The sequence below is a fragment of the Pseudophryne corroboree genome, chromosome 3 (genome assembly GCF_028390025.1).
Source record: "Pseudophryne corroboree isolate aPseCor3 chromosome 3, aPseCor3.hap2, whole genome shotgun sequence".
In the NCBI taxonomy this organism is placed as follows: domain Eukaryota; kingdom Metazoa; phylum Chordata; class Amphibia; order Anura; family Myobatrachidae; genus Pseudophryne; species Pseudophryne corroboree.
The window spans coordinates 499,849,122-499,866,396 of NC_086446.1; the positions used below are offsets into that span (position 1 = coordinate 499,849,122).

General features: G+C 50.4%; 1 protein-coding gene across 1 annotated transcript in view; it reads left to right on the top strand.

Moving 5' to 3' along the window:
• Positions 1 to 590: 590 nt before the first annotated feature.
• Positions 591 to 17,275, top strand: part of TBCD (tubulin folding cofactor D) — a 707,681-nt gene continuing 690,996 nt past the window's right edge. The window contains exon 1 of the mRNA XM_063961004.1: positions 591 to 707. The gene's annotated coding sequence lies outside the window, so the exon portion shown is untranslated. The remainder of the gene's footprint in view (positions 708 to 17,275) is intronic.

Below are 17,275 nucleotides of genomic sequence, written 5' to 3' on the forward strand. Positions count from 1 at the left end.
AAAGCTGCCGCTGATAGCACACCCCACCTCTACCGCTGGAGGATGGGTAGGGGGCCCAATGCATTGCTGTGCCCAGGGGCCTACACTGCCGTTAAGACGGCCCTGCCTGTAATAGGATACCGCAATAATGACCATCGGTCATTAAGCATGATATCAGGTCGAAAATGGATCAGGGCTAATTGGATACCCCCCAATAATCTCTGTTCCACTAATAATAATAATAATAATAATAATAACATGTTCCCATTTAGTAATATAGTAGAAAGTATACTGATCTATGGTTATGTACCCCATTAGTAGACTTGAAATGTCTCTGTCACCTGTAGTCTAATAATAATAATAATAATAATAATAATAATTATTATTATTATTATTATTATTATATTTGTCCCTTTTTGTCTCAAACTAACGTGTTAACAATCAATGATAAATGTGAATATATTGTGATTGTAATCACAATGTCGCTGTCTCCTAGAGCAAATTGTTAATGGAATGGGACCGGGTCCTTTGGTGGTGTACCTAATGAGTGCAATGCTGTCAGTATTACTGTAGGTGAAGTTGAGGCCGAGCCGCCGAACAGAGTACGCGCCACCCCTTTTTGTCCCTCTACAGGCCCCGTATCCGCCGTTTCTTAGGCACCGTCGCTGGTGGAAACGTATCATCTCATTATCCTGATCCGTGACATCGCAACGTGCTGTGTGTGACAGGTATCTCCCTGTATATATCTGTACTGTGCATCATCCCACTGTGTGTGTGCTGAATATTGTATAGTATACTCTACAGCAGTCCTGTGCCTCCTCCTCGTATGTGCATAGTAGTCCTGTGCCTCCTTCTCTATAAGCTAAGCTGTCCCGTGCATCATTCTGTGTATGCATAGCAGTCTTGTGCTTCCCCCTTATATGTGTATAAAATGCCTACTCCTCATGTGTATAGCAGTCCTGTCACGGTGCCTCCTCCTTGTTTGTGTGTGTGTATATATACATATGTGTATATATATATATATATATATATATATATATATATATATATATATATATCCCACCCAATGGAGGCACTCGGCGAATAATAACTGACACCACCACAGCCGGTACCGTACCGGCTGTGGTGGTGTCAGTTATTATTCGCAGAGTGCCTCCATTGTGTGGGATCTATATACTCGTTTGTGAGGTTGTGCACCGGACCTGTTGTATTCTTCTAAGCGTGAGTGCCAGACATATTGTGCATATATATATATATATATATATATATATATATATATATATATATATATATATATATATATATATATATATATATATATAATTTTCTATATATAGCTGTCCTGCTACTGTGCCTCCTCCGTGCGTGTGTGTCAGTCCTCTCACTGTGCCTCCTCCTTGTGTGTGTGTGTATGTATGTATGTATAGCAGTCCTCTCACTGTGTGTCCTCCTCGTGTGTGCATAGCAGTCCTGTCACTGTGCCTCCTCCTCGGTTTGTGTGTATATGTATGTATAGCAGTCCTGTCCACTGTGCCTCCTCCTCCTCGTGTCTGTATAGCAGTCCTGTCACTGTGCCTCCTCCTCCTCGTGTGTGTGTATATAGCAGTCCTGTCACTGTGCCTCCTCCTCCTCGTGTGTGTGTGTGTATATAGCAGTCCTGTCACTGTGCCTCCTCCTCCTCGTGTGTATATAGCAGTCCTGTCACTGTGCCTCCTCCTCCTCGTGTGTGTATAGCAGTCCTGTCACTGTGTCTCCTCCTCCTCGTGTGTGTATAGCAGTCCTGTCACTGTGCCTCCTCCTCCTCGTGTGTATATAGCAGTCCTGTCACTGTGTCTCCTCCTCCTCGTGTGTATATAGCAGTCCTGTCACTGTGTCTCCTCCTCCTCGTGTGTATATAGCAGTCCTGTCACTGTGTCTCCTCCTCCTCGTGTGTGTATAGCAGTCCTGTCACTGTGCCTCCTCCTCCTCGTGTGTATATAGCAGTCCTGTCACTGTGCCTCCTCCTCCTCGTGTGTGTATAGCAGTCCTGTCACTGTGCCTCCTCCTCCTCGTGTGTATATAGCAGTCCTGTCACTGTGCCTCCTCCTCCTCGTGTGTGTATAGCAGTCCTGTCACTGTGCCTCCTCCTCCTCGTGTGTATATAGCAGTCCTGTCACTGTGCCTCCTCCTCCTCCTCCTCCTCGTGTGTATATAGCAGTCCTGTCACTGTGCCTCCTCCTCCTCGTGTGTATATAGCAGTCCTGTCACTGTGCCTCCTCCTCCTCGTGTGTATATAGCAGTCCTGTCACTGTGCCTCCTCCTCCTCGTGTGTCTATAGCAGTCCTGTCACTGTGCCTCCTCCTCCTCGTGTGTATATAGCAGTCCTGTCACTGTGCCTCCTCCTCCTCGTGTGTATATAGCAGTCCTGTCACTGTGCCTCCTCCTCCTCGTGTGTATATAGCAGTCCTGTCACTGTGTCTCCTCCTCCTCGTGTGTATATAGCAGTCCTGTCACTGTGTCTCCTCCTCCTCGTGTGTATATAGCAGTCCTGTCACTGTGTCTCCTCCTCCTCGTGTGTCTATAGCAGTCCTGTCACTGTGTCTCCTCCTCCTCGTGTGTATATAGCAGTCCTGTCACTGTGCCTCCTCCTCCTCGTGTGTATATAGCAGTCCTGTCACTGTGTCTCCTCCTCCTCGTGTGTATATAGCAGTCCTGTCACTGTGCCTCCTCCTCCTCGTGTGTATATAGCAGTCCTGTCACTGTGCCTCCTCCTCCTCGTGTGTATATAGCAGTCCTGTCACTGTGCCTCCTCCTCCTCGTGTGTATATAGCAGTCCTGTCACTGTGTCTCCTCCTCCTCGTGTGTATATAGCAGTCCTGTCACTGTGCCTCCTCCTCCTCGTGTGTATATAGCAGTCCTGTCACTGTGCCTCCTCCTCCTCGTGTGTGTATAGCAGTCCTGTCACTGTGTCTCCTCCTCCTCGTGTGTCTATAGCAGTCCTGTCACTGTGCCTCCTCCTCCTCGTGTGTATATAGCAGTCCTGTCACTGTGTCTCCTCCTCCTCGTGTGTATATAGCAGTCCTGTCACTGTGCCTCCTCCTCCTCGTGTGTATATAGCAGTCCTGTCACTGTGCCTCCTCCTCCTCGTGTGTGTATAGCAGTCCTGTCACTGTGTCTCCTCCTCCTCGTGTGTGTGTATAGCAGTCCTGTCACTGTGTCTCCTCCTCCTCGTGTGTATATAGCAGTCCTGTCACTGTGCCTCCTCCTCCTCGTGTGTGTATAGCAGTCCTGTCACTGTGCCTCCTCCTCCTCGTGTGTGTATAGCAGTCCTGTCACTGTGCCTCCTCCTCCTCGTGTGTATATAGCAGTCCTGTCACTGTGCCTCCTCCTCCTCGTGTGTATATAGCAGTCCTGTCACTGTGTCTCCTCCTCCTCGTGTGTATATAGCAGTCCTGTCACTGTGCCTCCTCCTCCTCGTGTGTATATAGCAGTCCTGTCACTGTGTCTCCTCCTCCTCGTGTGTATATAGCAGTCCTGTCACTGTGCCTCCGCCTCCCCGTGTGTATATAGCAGTCCTGTCACTGTGTCTCCTCCTCCTCGTGTGTATATAGCAGTCCTGTCACTGTGTCTCCTCCTCCTCGTGTGTATATAGCAGTCCTGTCACTGTGTCTCCTCCTCCTCGTGTGTATATAGCAGTCCTGTCACTGTGTCTCCTCCTCCTCGTGTGTATATAGCAGTCCTGTCACTGTGCCTCCTCCTCCTCGTGTGTGTATAGCAGTCCTGTCACTGTGTCTCCTCCTCCTCGTGTGTATATAGCAGTCCTGTCACTGTGCCTCCTCCTCCTCGTGTGTATATAGCAGTCCTGTCACTGTGCCTCCTCCTCCTCGTGTGTATATAGCAGTCCTGTCACTGTGCCTCCTCCTCCTCGTGTGTCTATAGCAGTCCTGTCACTGTGCCTCCTCCTCCTCGTGTGTATATAGCAGTCCTGTCACTGTGCCTCCTCCTCCTCGTGTGTATATAGCAGTCCTGTCACTGTGCCTCCTCCTCCTCGTGTGTATATAGCAGTCCTGTCACTGTGCCTCCTCCTCCTCGTGTGTATATAGCAGTCCTGTCACTGTGCCTCCTCCTCCTCGTGTGTATATAGCAGTCCTGTCACTGTGTCTCCTCCTCCTCGTGTGTATATAGCAGTCCTGTCACTGTGTCTCCTCCTCCTCGTGTGTATATAGCAGTCCTGTCACTGTGTCTCCTCCTCCTCGTGTGTGTATAGCAGTCCTGTCACTGTGCCTCCTCCTCCTCGTGTGTGTATAGCAGTCCTGTCACTGTGTCTCCTCCTCCTCGTGTGTGTATAGCAGTCCTGTCACTGTGTCTCCTCCTCCTCGTGTGTATATAGCAGTCCTGTCACTGTGCCTCCTCCTCCTCGTGTGTATATAGCAGTCCTGTCACTGTGTCTCCTCCTCCTCGTGTGTATATAGCAGTCCTGTCACTGTGCCTCCTCCTCCTCGTGTGTATATAGCAGTCCTGTCACTGTGTCTCCTCCTCCTCGTGTGTATATAGCAGTCCTGTCACTGTGCCTCCTCCTCCTCGTGTGTATATAGCAGTCCTGTCACTGTGCCTCCTCCTCCTCGTGTGTGTATAGCAGTCCTGTCACTGTGCCTCCTCCTCCTCGTGTGTATATAGCAGTCCTGTCACTGTGCCTCCTCCTCCTCGTGTGTATATAGCAGTCCTGTCACTGTGCCTCCTCCTCCTCGTGTGTATATAGCAGTCCTGTCACTGTGTCTCCTCCTCCTCGTGTGTATATAGCAGTCCTGTCACTGTGTCTCCTCCTCCTCGTGTGTATATAGCAGTCCTGTCACTGTGCCTCCTCCTCCTCGTGTGTATATAGCAGTCCTGTCACTGTGCCTCCGCCTCCCCGTGTGTGTATAGCAGTCCTGTCACTGTGCCTCCTCCTCCTCGTGTGTGTATAGCAGTCCTGTCACTGTGTCTCCTCCTCCTCGTGTGTGTATAGCAGTCCTGTCACTGTGTCTCCTCCTCCTCGTGTGTATATAGCAGTCCTGTCACTGTGCCTCCTCCTCCTCGTGTGTATATAGCAGTCCTGTCACTGTGCCTCCTCCTCCTCGTGTGTATATAGCAGTCCTGTCACTGTGCCTCCTCCTCCTCGTGTGTATATAGCAGTCCTGTCACTGTGCCTCCTCCTCCTCGTGTGTATATAGCAGTCCTGTCACTGTGTCTCCTCCTCCTCGTGTGTATATAGCAGTCCTGTCACTGTGTCTCCTCCTCCTCGTGTGTGTATAGCAGTCCTGTCACTGTGCCTCCTCCTCCTCGTGTGTGTATAGCAGTCCTGTCACTGTGTCTCCTCCTCCTCGTGTGTGTATAGCAGTCCTGTCACTGTGTCTCCTCCTCCTCGTGTGTGTATAGCAGTCCTGTCACTGTGCCTCCTCCTCCTCGTGTGTATATAGCAGTCCTGTCACTGTGTCTCCTCCTCCTCGTGTGTATATAGCAGTCCTGTCACTGTGCCTCCTCCTCCTCGTGTGTATATAGCAGTCCTGTCACTGTGTCTCCTCCTCCTCGTGTGTATATAGCAGTCCTGTCACTGTGCCTCCTCCTCCTCGTGTGTATATAGCAGTCCTGTCACTGTGCCTCCTCCTCCTCGTGTGTCTATAGCAGTCCTGTCACTGTGCCTCCTCCTCCTCGTGTGTATATAGCAGTCCTGTCACTGTGCCTCCTCCTCCTCGTGTGTATATAGCAGTCCTGTCACTGTGCCTCCTCCTCCTCGTGTGTATATAGCAGTCCTGTCACTGTGCCTCCTCCTCCTCGTGTGTATATAGCAGTCCTGTCACTGTGCCTCCTCCTCCTCGTGTGTATATAGCAGTCCTGTCACTGTGTCTCCTCCTCCTCGTGTGTATATAGCAGTCCTGTCACTGTGTCTCCTCCTCCTCGTGTGTGTATAGCAGTCCTGTCACTGTGCCTCCTCCTCCTCGTGTGTGTATAGCAGTCCTGTCACTGTGTCTCCTCCTCCTCGTGTGTGTATAGCAGTCCTGTCACTGTGTCTCCTCCTCCTCGTGTGTATATAGCAGTCCTGTCACTGTGCCTCCTCCTCCTCGTGTGTATATAGCAGTCCTGTCACTGTGTCTCCTCCTCCTCGTGTGTATATAGCAGTCCTGTCACTGTGCCTCCTCCTCCTCGTGTGTATATAGCAGTCCTGTCACTGTGTCTCCTCCTCCTCGTGTGTATATAGCAGTCCTGTCACTGTGCCTCCTCCTCCTCGTGTGTATATAGCAGTCCTGTCACTGTGCCTCCTCCTCCTCGTGTGTGTATAGCAGTCCTGTCACTGTGCCTCCTCCTCCTCGTGTGTATATAGCAGTCCTGTCACTGTGCCTCCTCCTCCTCGTGTGTATATAGCAGTCCTGTCACTGTGCCTCCTCCTCCTCGTGTGTATATAGCAGTCCTGTCACTGTGTCTCCTCCTCCTCGTGTGTATATAGCAGTCCTGTCACTGTGTCTCCTCCTCCTCGTGTGTATATAGCAGTCCTGTCACTGTGCCTCCTCCTCCTCGTGTGTATATAGCAGTCCTGTCACTGTGCCTCCGCCTCCCCGTGTGTGTGTGTGTGTACTGTATAGCAGTCCTGTCAGTGTGCCTACTCTTTGTGTGTGTATGTGTATAGCAGTCCTGTCATTGTGCTTCCTTCACATGTATGTATGTATGTATGTATGTATGTATGTATGTATGTATGTATGTATATATATATATATATATATATATATAGCAGTCCTGTCACTGTGCCTCCTCCGTGTGTGTGTGTATTTCAGTCCTGTCGCTGTGCCTGCTCCTTGTATGTGTGTATAGCATTATGATTCCTGTTGCTGTGCCGCCTACCTGTGTGTGTATGTATACTGTATAGCAGTCCTGTCATTGTGCTTCTTTCACGTGTGTGTGTGTGTATGCATAGCAGTCCTGTCACTGTGCCTCCTCCTTGTGTGTGTGTATATAGCAGTCCTGTCACTATGCTTCCTCCTTGTGTGTGTGAATATATAGCAGTCCTGTCACTGTGCCTCCTCCTTGTGTATGTGTAGCAGTCCTGTCACTGTGCCTCCTCCTTGTGTGTGTGTATATAGCAGTCCTGTCACTATGCTTCCTCCTTGTGTGTGTGAATATATAGCAGTCCTGTCACTGTGCCTCCTCCTTGTGTATGTGTAGCAGTCCTGTCACTGTGCCTCCTCCTTGTGTGTGTGTATATAGCAGTCCTGTCACTATGCTTCCTCCTTGTGTGTGTGAATATATAGCAGTCCTGTCACTGTGCCTCCTCCTTGTGTATGTGTAGCAGTCCTGTCACTGTGCCTCCTCCTTGTGTGTGTGTATATAGCAGTCCTGTCACTATGCTTCCTCCTTGTGTGTGTGAATATATAGCAGTCCTGTCACTGTGCCTCCTCCTTGTGTATGTGTAGCAGTCCTGTCACTGTGCCTCCTCCTTGTGTGTGTGTATATAGCAGTCCTGTCACTATGCTTCCTCCTTGTGTGTGTGAATATATAGCAGTCCTGTCACTGTGCCTCCTCCTTGTGTATGTGTAGCAGTCCTGTCACTGTGCCTCCTCCTTGTGTGTGTGTATATAGCAGTCCTGTCACTATGCTTCCTCCTTGTGTGTGTGAATATATAGCAGTCCTGTCACTGTGCCTCCTCCTTGTGTATGTGTAGCAGTCCTGTCACTGTGCCTCCTCCTTGTGTGTGTGTATATAGCAGTCCTGTCACTATGCTTCCTCCTTGTGTGTGTGAATATATAGCAGTCCTGTCACTGTGCCTCCTCCTTGTGTATGTGTAGCAGTCCTGTCACTGTGCCTCCTCCTTGTGTGTGTGTGTATATAGCAGTCCTGTCACTATGCTTCCTCCTTGTGTGTGTGAATATATAGCAGTCCTGTCACTGTGCCTCCTCCTTGTGTATGTGTAGCAGTCCTGTCACTGTGCCTCCTCCTTGTGTGTGTGTATATAGCAGTCCTGTCACTATGCTTCCTCCTTGTGTGTGTGAATATATAGCAGTCCTGTCACTGTGCCTCCTCCTTGTGTATGTGTAGCAGTCCTGTCACTATGCTTCCTCCTTGTGTGTGTGTATATAGCAGTCCTGTCACTATGCTTCCTCCTTGTGTGTGTGAATATATAGCAGTCCTGTCACTGTGCCTCCTCCTTGTGTATGTGTAGCAGTCCTGTCACTGTGCCGCCTCCTCCTCATGTGTGTAAAGCAGTCCTGTCTGTGTATAGCAGTCCTGTCATTGTGCTTCCTCCACTTGTGTGTGTATAGCTGTCCTGTCACTGTGCTTCCACCTCGTTTGTGTGTATAGCAGTCCTGTGCTGCCTCCACCTTGTTTGTGTGTATAGCAGTCCTGTCGCTGTGCCGCCTCCTCGTGTGTGTATAGCAGTCCTGTCTCCACGTGTGTGTGTATAGCAGTCCTTTCACTGTGCGTATGTATATATAGCAGTCCTGTCACTGTGCTTCCGCCTCGTTTGTGTGTAAAGCAGTCCTGTGCCACCTCCTACTCGTCGTATGTGCGTAGAAGCTCAGTATCTCATCATATATGCAGACTAGCATGTACTCCTTATAATTGTTTATTTCTCTGACGTCCTAGTGGATGCTGGGTACTCCGTAAGGACCATGGGGAATAGACGGGCTCCGCAGGAGACTGGGCACTCTAAAGAAAAGATTAGGTACTACATCTGGTGTGCACTGGCTCCTCCCTCTATGCCCCTCCTCCAGACCTCAGTTAGAATCTGTGCCCGGCCAGAGCTGGATGCACTCTAGGGGCTCTCCTGAGCTTCCTAGAAAGAAAAGTATTTGTTAGGTTTTCTATTTTCAGTGAGATCTGCTGGCAACAGACTCACTGCTACGTGGGACTTAGGGGAGAGAAGCAAACCTACCTGCTTGCAGCTAGCTTGTGCTTCTAGGCTACTGGACACCATTAGCTCCAGAGGGATCGAACACAGGGCCCGACCTCGATCGTCGGTTCCCGGAGCCGCGCCGCCGTCCCCCTTGCAGAGCCAGAAGACGGAAGAAACCGGAGGAAATCGGCGGCTGAAGACTTCGGTCTTCATTAAGGTAGCGCACAGCACTGCAGCTGTGCGCCATTGCTCCCTATGCACACCACACACTCCGGTCACTGATGGGTGCAGGGCGCTGGGGGGGGGCGGCTCCCTGGGCAGCAATTAGAGTACCTTACATGGCTAATTGACACATAATACAGCTTTTAAGCTGTATATGTGCATAATCCCCCGCCATTATACAGATAAAAAAGCGGGAGAAGTCCGCTGAGAAGGGGGCGGGGCTATATTCCTCAGCACACCGGCGCCATTTTCTCTTCACAGCTCCGTTGGAAGACAGCTCCCCAGGCTTTCCCCTGCAGTTTCCAGACATCAAGGGTAAAAAAGAGAGGGCGGGTGCACTAAATTTAGGCGCAAAACTATATTTCTCTGACGTCCTAAGTGGATGCTGGGGACTCCGTCAGGACCATGGGGATTAGCGGCTCCGCAGGAGACAGGGCACAAAAGTAAAAGCTTTAGGATCAGGTGGTGTGCACTGGCTCCTCCCCCTATGACCCTCCTCCAAGCCTCAGTTAGATTTTTGTGCCCGGCCGAGAAGGGTGCAATCTAGGTGGCTCTCCTAAAGAGCTGCTTAGAGTAAAAGTTTTATTAGGTTTTTTATTTTCAGTGAGTCCTGCTGGCAACAGGCTCACTGCTACGAGGGACTTAGGGGAGAAGAAGTGAACTCACCTGCGTGCAGGATGGATTGGCTTCTTAGGCTACTGGACACCATTAGCTCCAGAGGGATCGAACACAGGCCCAGCCATGGAGTCCGGTCCCAGAGCCGCGCCGCCGACCCCCTTGCAGATGCCGAAGAGTGAAGAGGTCCAGAAACCGGCGGCAGAAGACTTTTCAGTCTTCATGAGGTAGCGCACAGCACTGCAGCTGTGCGCCATTGTTGTCAGCACACTTCACACCAGCGGTCACTGAGGGTGCAGGGCGCTGGGGGGGGCGCCCTGGGCAGCAATGAAATACCTATACTGGCTAAAAGATACATCACATATAGCCCCTGGGGCTATATGGATGTATTTAACCCCTGCCAGGTCTCAGAAAAACGGGAGAAGAAGCCCGCCGAAAAGGGGGCGGAGCCTATTCTCCTCAGCACACAGCGCCATTTTCCCTCACAGAAATGCTGGTGGGAAGGCTCCCAGGCTCTCCCCTGCACTGCACTACAGAAACAGGGTTAAAACAGAGAGGGGGGGGGCACTTATTTGGCGATATGATTATATATATTAAGATGCTATAAGGGAAAAACACTTATATAAAGGTTGTCCCTGTATAATTATAGCGTTTTGGTGTGTGCTGGCAAACTCTCCCTCTGTCTCCCCAAAGGGCTAGTGGGGTCCTGTCCTCTATCAGAGCATTCCCTGTGTGTGTGCTGTATGTCGGTTCGTGTGTGTCGACATGTATGAGGACGATGTTGGTGAGGAGGCGGAGCAATTGCCTGTAATGGTGATGTCACTCTCTAGGGAGTCGACACCGGAATGGATGGCTTATTTAGGGAATTACGTGATAATGTCAACACGCTGCAAGGTCGGTTGACGACATGAGACGGCCGGCAAACCAATTAGTACCTGTCCAGGCGTCTCAAACACCGTCAGGGGCTTTAAAACGCCCATTTACCTCAGTCGATCGACACAGACACAGACACGGACACTGACTCCAGTGTCGACGGTGAAGAAACAAACGTATTTTCCATTTGGGCCACACGTTACATGTTAAGGGCAATGAAGGAGGTGTTACATATTTCTGATACTACAAGTACCACAAAAGAGGGTATTATGTGGGGTGTGAAAAAACTACCTGTAGTTTTTCCTGAATCAGATAAATTAAATGAAGTGTGTGATGATGCGTGGGTTTTCCCCGATAGAAAATTATTGGCGTTATACCCTTTCCCGCCAGAAGTTAGGGCGCGTTGGGAAACACCCCTTAGGGTGGATAAGGCGCTCACACGCTTATCAAAACAAGTGGCGTTACCGTCTCCAGATACGGCCGCCCTCAAGGAGCCAGCTGATAGGAGGCTGGAAAATATCCTAAAAAGTATATACACACATACTGGTGTTATACTGCGACCAGCGATCGCCTCAGCCTGGGTGTGCAGCGCTGGGGTGGCTTGGTCGGATTCCCTGACTGAAAATATTGATACCCTTGACAGGGACAGTATTTTATTGACTATAGAGCATTTAAAGGATGCATTTCTATATATGCGAGATGCACAGAGGGATATTTGCACTCTGGCATCAAGAGTAAGTGCGATGTCCATATCTGCCAGAAGATGTTTATGGACACGACAGTGGTCAGGTGATGCAGATTCCAAACGGCACATGGAAGTATTGCCGTATAAAGGGGAGGAGTTATTTGGGGTCGGTCCATCGGACCTGGTGGCCACGGCAACAGCTGGAAAATCCACCTTTTTTACCCCAAGTCACATCTCAGCAGAAAAAGACACCGTCTTTTCAGCCTCAGTCCTTTCGTCCCCATAAGGGCAAGCAGGCAAAAGGCCAGTCATATCTGCCCAGGGATAGAGGAAAGGGAAGAAGACTGCAGCAGGCAGCCCATTCCCAGGAACAGAAGCCCTCCACCGCTTTTGCCAAGTCCTCAGCATGACGCTGGGGCCGTACAAGCGGACTCAGCTGCGGTGGGGGGTCGTCTCAACAGTTTCAGCGCGCAGTGGGCTCACTCGCAAGTGGACCCCTGGATCCTACAAGTAGTATCCCAGGGGTACAGATTGGAGATTCGAGACGTCTCCCCCTCGCAGGTTCCTGAAGTCTGCTTTACCAACGTCTCCCTCCGACAGGGAGGAAGTATTGGAAACAATTCACAAGCTGTATTCCCAGCAGGTGATAATCAAAGTACCCCTCCTACAACAAGGAAAGGGGTATTATTCCACACTATATTGTGGTACTGAAGCCAGACGGCTCGGTGAGACCTATTCTAAATGGGAAATCTTTGAACACTTACATACAAAGGTTCAAATCAAGATGGAGTCACTCAGAGCAGTGATAGCGAACCAGGAAGAAGGGGACTATATGGTGTCCCTGGACATCAAGGATGCTTACCTCCATGTCCCAATTTGCCCTTCTCACCAAGGGTACCTCAGGTTCGTGGTACAAAACTGTCACTATCAGTTTCAGACGCTGCCGTTTGGATTGTCCACGGCACCCCGGGTCTTTACCAAGGTAATGGCCGAAATGATGATTTTTCTTCAGAGAAAAGGCGTCTTAATTATCCCTTACTTGGACGATCTCCTGATAAGGGCAAGGTCCAGAGAACAGTTGGACGGAGTAGCACTATCTCAAGTAGTTCTACGACAGCACGGGTGTATTCTAAATATTCCAAAATCGCAGCTGTCTCCGACGACACGTCTGCTGTTCCTAGGGATGATTCTGGACACAGTCCAGAAAAAGGTGTTTCTCCCGGAGGAGAAAGCCAGGGAGTTATCCGAGCTAGTCAGGAACCTCCTAAAACCAGGAAAAGTGTCAGTGCATCATTGCACAAGGGTCCTGGGAAAAATGGTGGCTTCTTACGAAGCGATTCCATTCGGCAGATTTCACGCAAGAACTTTTCAGTGGGATCTGCTGGAAAAATGGTCCGGATCGCATCTTCAGATGCATCAGCGGATAACCCTGTCTCCAAGGACAAGGGTGTCTCTTCTGTGGTGGCTGCAGAGTGCTCATCTACTAAGGGGCCACAGATTCGGCATTCAGGACTGGGTCCTGGTGACCACGGATGCCAGCCTGAAAGGCTGGGGAGCAGTCACACAAGGAAAAAATTTCCAGGGAGTGTGATCAAGTCTGGAGACTTCTCTCCACATAAATATACTGGAGCTAAGAGCAATTTACAATGCTCTAAGCTTAGCAAGACCTCTGCTTCAAGGTCAGCCTGTATTGATCCAGTGGGACAACATCACGGCAGTCGCCCACGTAAACAGACTGGGCGGCACAAGAAGCAGGAGGGCAATGGCAGAAACTGCAAGGATTCTTCGCTGGGCGGAAAATCATGTGTTAACACTGTCAGCAGTGTTCATTCCGGGAGTGGACAACTGGGAAGCAAACTTCCTCAGCACGACCTCCACCCGGGAGAGTGGGGACTTCATCGGGAAGTCTTCCACATGATTGTGAACCGTTGGGAAAGACCAAAGGTGGACATGATGGCGTCCCGCCTGAACAAAAAACTGGACAGGTATTGCGCCAGGTCAAGAGACCCTCAGGCAATAGCTGTGGACGTTCTGGTAACACCGTGGGTGTACCAGTCGGTGTATGTGTTCCCTCCTCTGCTTCTCATACCTAAGGTACTGAGAATTATAAGACGTAGAGGAGTAAGAACTATACTCGTGGCTCCGGATTGGCCAAGAAGGACTTGGTACCCGGAACTTCAAGAGATGCTCACAGAGGACTCATGGCCTCTGCCGCTAAGAAGGGACTTGCTTCAGCAAGTACCATGTCTGTTCCAAGACTTACCGCGGCTGCGTTTGACGGCATGGCGGTTGAACGCCAGATCCTAAGGGAAAAAGGCATTCCGGAAGAGGTCATTCCTACCCTGGTCAAAGCCAGGAAGGAGGTGACCGCACAACATTATCACCACGTGTGGCGAAAATATGTTGCGTGGTGTGAGGCCAGGAAGGCCCCACGAAGAAATTTCAACTCGGTCGATTCCTGCATTTCCTGCAAACAGGAGTGTCTATGGGCCTCAAATTGGGGTCCATTAAGGTTCAAATTTCGGCCCTGTCGATTTTCTTCCAAAAAGAATTGGCTTCAGTTCCTGAAGTCCAGAAGTTTGTCAAGGGAGTACTGCATATACAACCCCCTTTTGTGCCTCCAGTGGCACTGTGGGATCTCGACGTAGTTCTGGGATTCCTCAAATCACATTGGTTTAAACCGCTCAAATCTGTGGATTTGAAATATCTCACATGGAAAGTGACCATGATGTTGGCCCCGGCCTCGGCCAGGCGAGTGTCAGAATTGGCGGCTTTGTCTCACAAAAGCCCATATCTGATTGTCCATTCGGACAGGGCAGAGCTGCGGACTCGTCCCCAGTTTCTCCCTAAGGTGGTGTCAGCGTTTCACCTAAACCAGCTTATTGTGGTACCTGCGGCTACTAGGGACTTGGAGGACTCCAAGTTGCTAGATGTTGTCAGGGCCCTGAAAATATAGGTTTCCAGGACGGCTGGAGTCAGGAAAACTGACTTGCTGTTATCCTGTATGCACCCAACAAACTGGGTGCTCTTGCTTCTAAGCAGACGATTGCTAGTTGGATGTGTAGTACAATTCAGCTTGCACATTCTGTGGCAGGCCTGCCACAGCCAAAATATGTAAATGCCCATTCCACAAGGAAGGTGGGCTCATCTTGGGCGGCTGCCCGAGGGGTCTCGGCTTTACAACTTTGCCGAGCTGCTACTTGGTCAGGGGCACACCCTGGCTGAGGAGGACCTGGAGTTCTCTCACTCGGTGCTGCAGAGTCATCCGCACTCTCCCGCCCGTTCGGGAGCTTTGGTATAATCCCCATGGTCCTGACGGAGTCCCCAGCATCCACTTAGGACGTCAGAGAAAATAAGAATTTACTTACCGATAATTCTATTTCTCGTAGTCCGTAGTGGATGCTGGGCGCCCATCCCAAGTGCGGATTGTCTGCAATACTTGTACATAGTTATTGTTACAAAAATCGGGTTATTATTGTTGTGAGCCATCTTTTCAGAGGCTCCGCTGTTATCATGCTGTTAACTGGGTTCAGATCACAGGTTGTACAGTGTGATTGGTGTGGCTGGTATGAGTCTTACCCGGGATTCAAAATCCTTCCTTATTGTGTACGCTCGTCCGGGCACAGTATCCTAACTGAGGCTTGGAGGAGGGTCATAGGGGGAGGAGCCAGTGCACACCACCTGATCCTAAAGCTTTTACTTTTGTGCCCTGTCTCCTGCGGAGCCGCTAATCCCCATGGTCCTGACGGAGTCCCCAGCATCCACTACGGACTACGAGAAATAGAATTATCGGTAAGTAAATTCTTATTATAAAAGCAGCTATAGGGAAAATCGCTTTTGTTAGTGTAAATCCCTGATTATATAGCGCTGTGGTGTGTGCTGGCATACTCGCTCTCTGTCTCCCCAAAGGACTTTGTGGGGTCCTGTCCTCAGTCAGAGCATTCCCTGTGTGTGCGGTGTGTCGGTACGGCTGTGTCGACATGTTTGATGAGGACGCTTACGTGGAGGCGAAGCAGGTGCCGATAAGTGTGATGTCGGCGCCTGCGGGGCCGACACCTGAGTGGATGGATATGTGGAAGGTATTAACCGACAGTGTCAACTCCTTACATAAAAGGTTCGATGACGCAGCTTTGGGACAGCCGGCATCTCAGCCCGCGCCTGCCCAGGCATCTCAGAGGCCGTCAGGGGCTCAAAAACGCCCGCTACCTCAGATGGCAGACACAGATGTCGACACGGAGTCTGACTCCAGTGTCGACGAGGATGAGACAAATATACAATCCACTAGGGCCATCCGATGCATGATTACGGCAATGAAAAATGTGTTGCACATTTCTGACATTAACCCGGTTACCACAAAAAAGGGTATTATGTTTGGGGAGAAAAAGCAGCCAGTGACTTTTCCCCCATCTGATGAGTTAAACGAATTGTGTGAAGAAGCGTGGGGTTCCCCAGATAAGAACTAGTAATTTCTAAGCGGTTACTAATGGCGTACCCTTTCCCGCCAACGGATAGGTTACGCTGGGAGACATCCCCTAAGGTGGACAAGGCGCTCACACGCTTATCAAAAAAGGTGGCACTGCCGTCTCAGGATACGGCCGCCTTAAAGGAGCCTGCAGATAAATTGCCGGCTGGCATCTAGAATTAATGCGATGTCCATTTCTGCCAGGAGAGTATTATGGACTCGGCAGTGGACGGGTGATGCTGATTCTAAAAGGCACATGGAAATTTTGCCTTATAAGGGTGAGGAATTGTTTGGGGACGGTCTTTCGGACCTCGTATCCACAGCAACAGCTGGGAAGTCTACTTTTTTACCTCAGGTTCCCTCACAGCCTAAGAAAGCACCGTATTATCAAGTACAGTCCTTTCGGCCTCAGAAAGGCAAGCGGGTTAGAGGCGCGTCCTTTCTGCCCAGAGGCAGGGGTAGAGGGAAAAAGCTGCACCATACAGCCAGTTCCCAAGAACAAAAATCCTCCCCTGCTTCCACTAAGTCCACATCATGACGCTGGGGCTCCACATGTGGAGCCAGGTGCGGTGGGGGCCCGTCTCCGGAACTTCAGCGACCAGTGGGTTCGCTCACAGGTGGATCTCTGGGTTCTACAAGTGGTATCTCAGGGATACAAGCTGGAATTCGAGACGTCTCCCCCTCGCCGTTACCTCAAATCAGTCTTGCCAGCTACTCCCCAGGACAGGGAGGTAGTACTGGCGGCAATTCACAAGCTGTACCTCCAGCAGGTGATAATCAAAGTTCCCCTCCTTCAACAGGGACGGGGTTACTATTCCACAATGTTTGTGGTACCGAAACCAGACGGTTCGGTGAGACCCATTCTGAATTTGAAATCCTTGAACACTTATATAAGGAAGTTCAAGTTCAAAATGGAATCTCTCAGGGCGGTTATTGCAAGCCTGGAAGAGGGGGATTACATGGTATCACTGGACATCAAGGATGCTTACCTACATGTCCCCATTTACCCACCTCACCAGGTGTACCTCCGTTTTGTGGTACAGGACTGCCATTACCAATTCCAGACGTTGCCGTTTGGTCTGTCCACGGCACCGAGGGTATTTACCAAAGTAATCGCCGAAATGATGATACTCCTTCGAAAGAAGGGAGTTTTAATTATCCCGTACTTGGACGATCTCCTTATAAAGGCGAGGTCCAGGGAGCAGTTGTTGGTTGGAGTAGCACTATCTCAGGAAGTACTACAACAGCACGGCTGGATTCTGAATATCCCGAAGTCGCAGCTGGTTCCTACGACGCGTCTGCTGTTCCTGGGTATGACACAGAACAGAAGAAGGTGTTTCTCCCGGAGGAGAAGGCCAAGGAGTTGTCATCTCTGGTCAGAGACCTCCTAAAACCAAAACAGGTGTCGGTGCATCACTGCACGCGAGTCCTGGGAAAGATGGTAGCTTCTTACGAGGCAATTCCATTCGGCAGGTTCCATGCACGGATCTTTCAGTGGGATCTGTTAGACAAGTGGTCCGGATCGCATCTTCAGATGCATCGGCTGATCACCCTGTCCCCGAGGGCCAGGGTGTCTCTGCTGTGGTGGCTGCAGAGT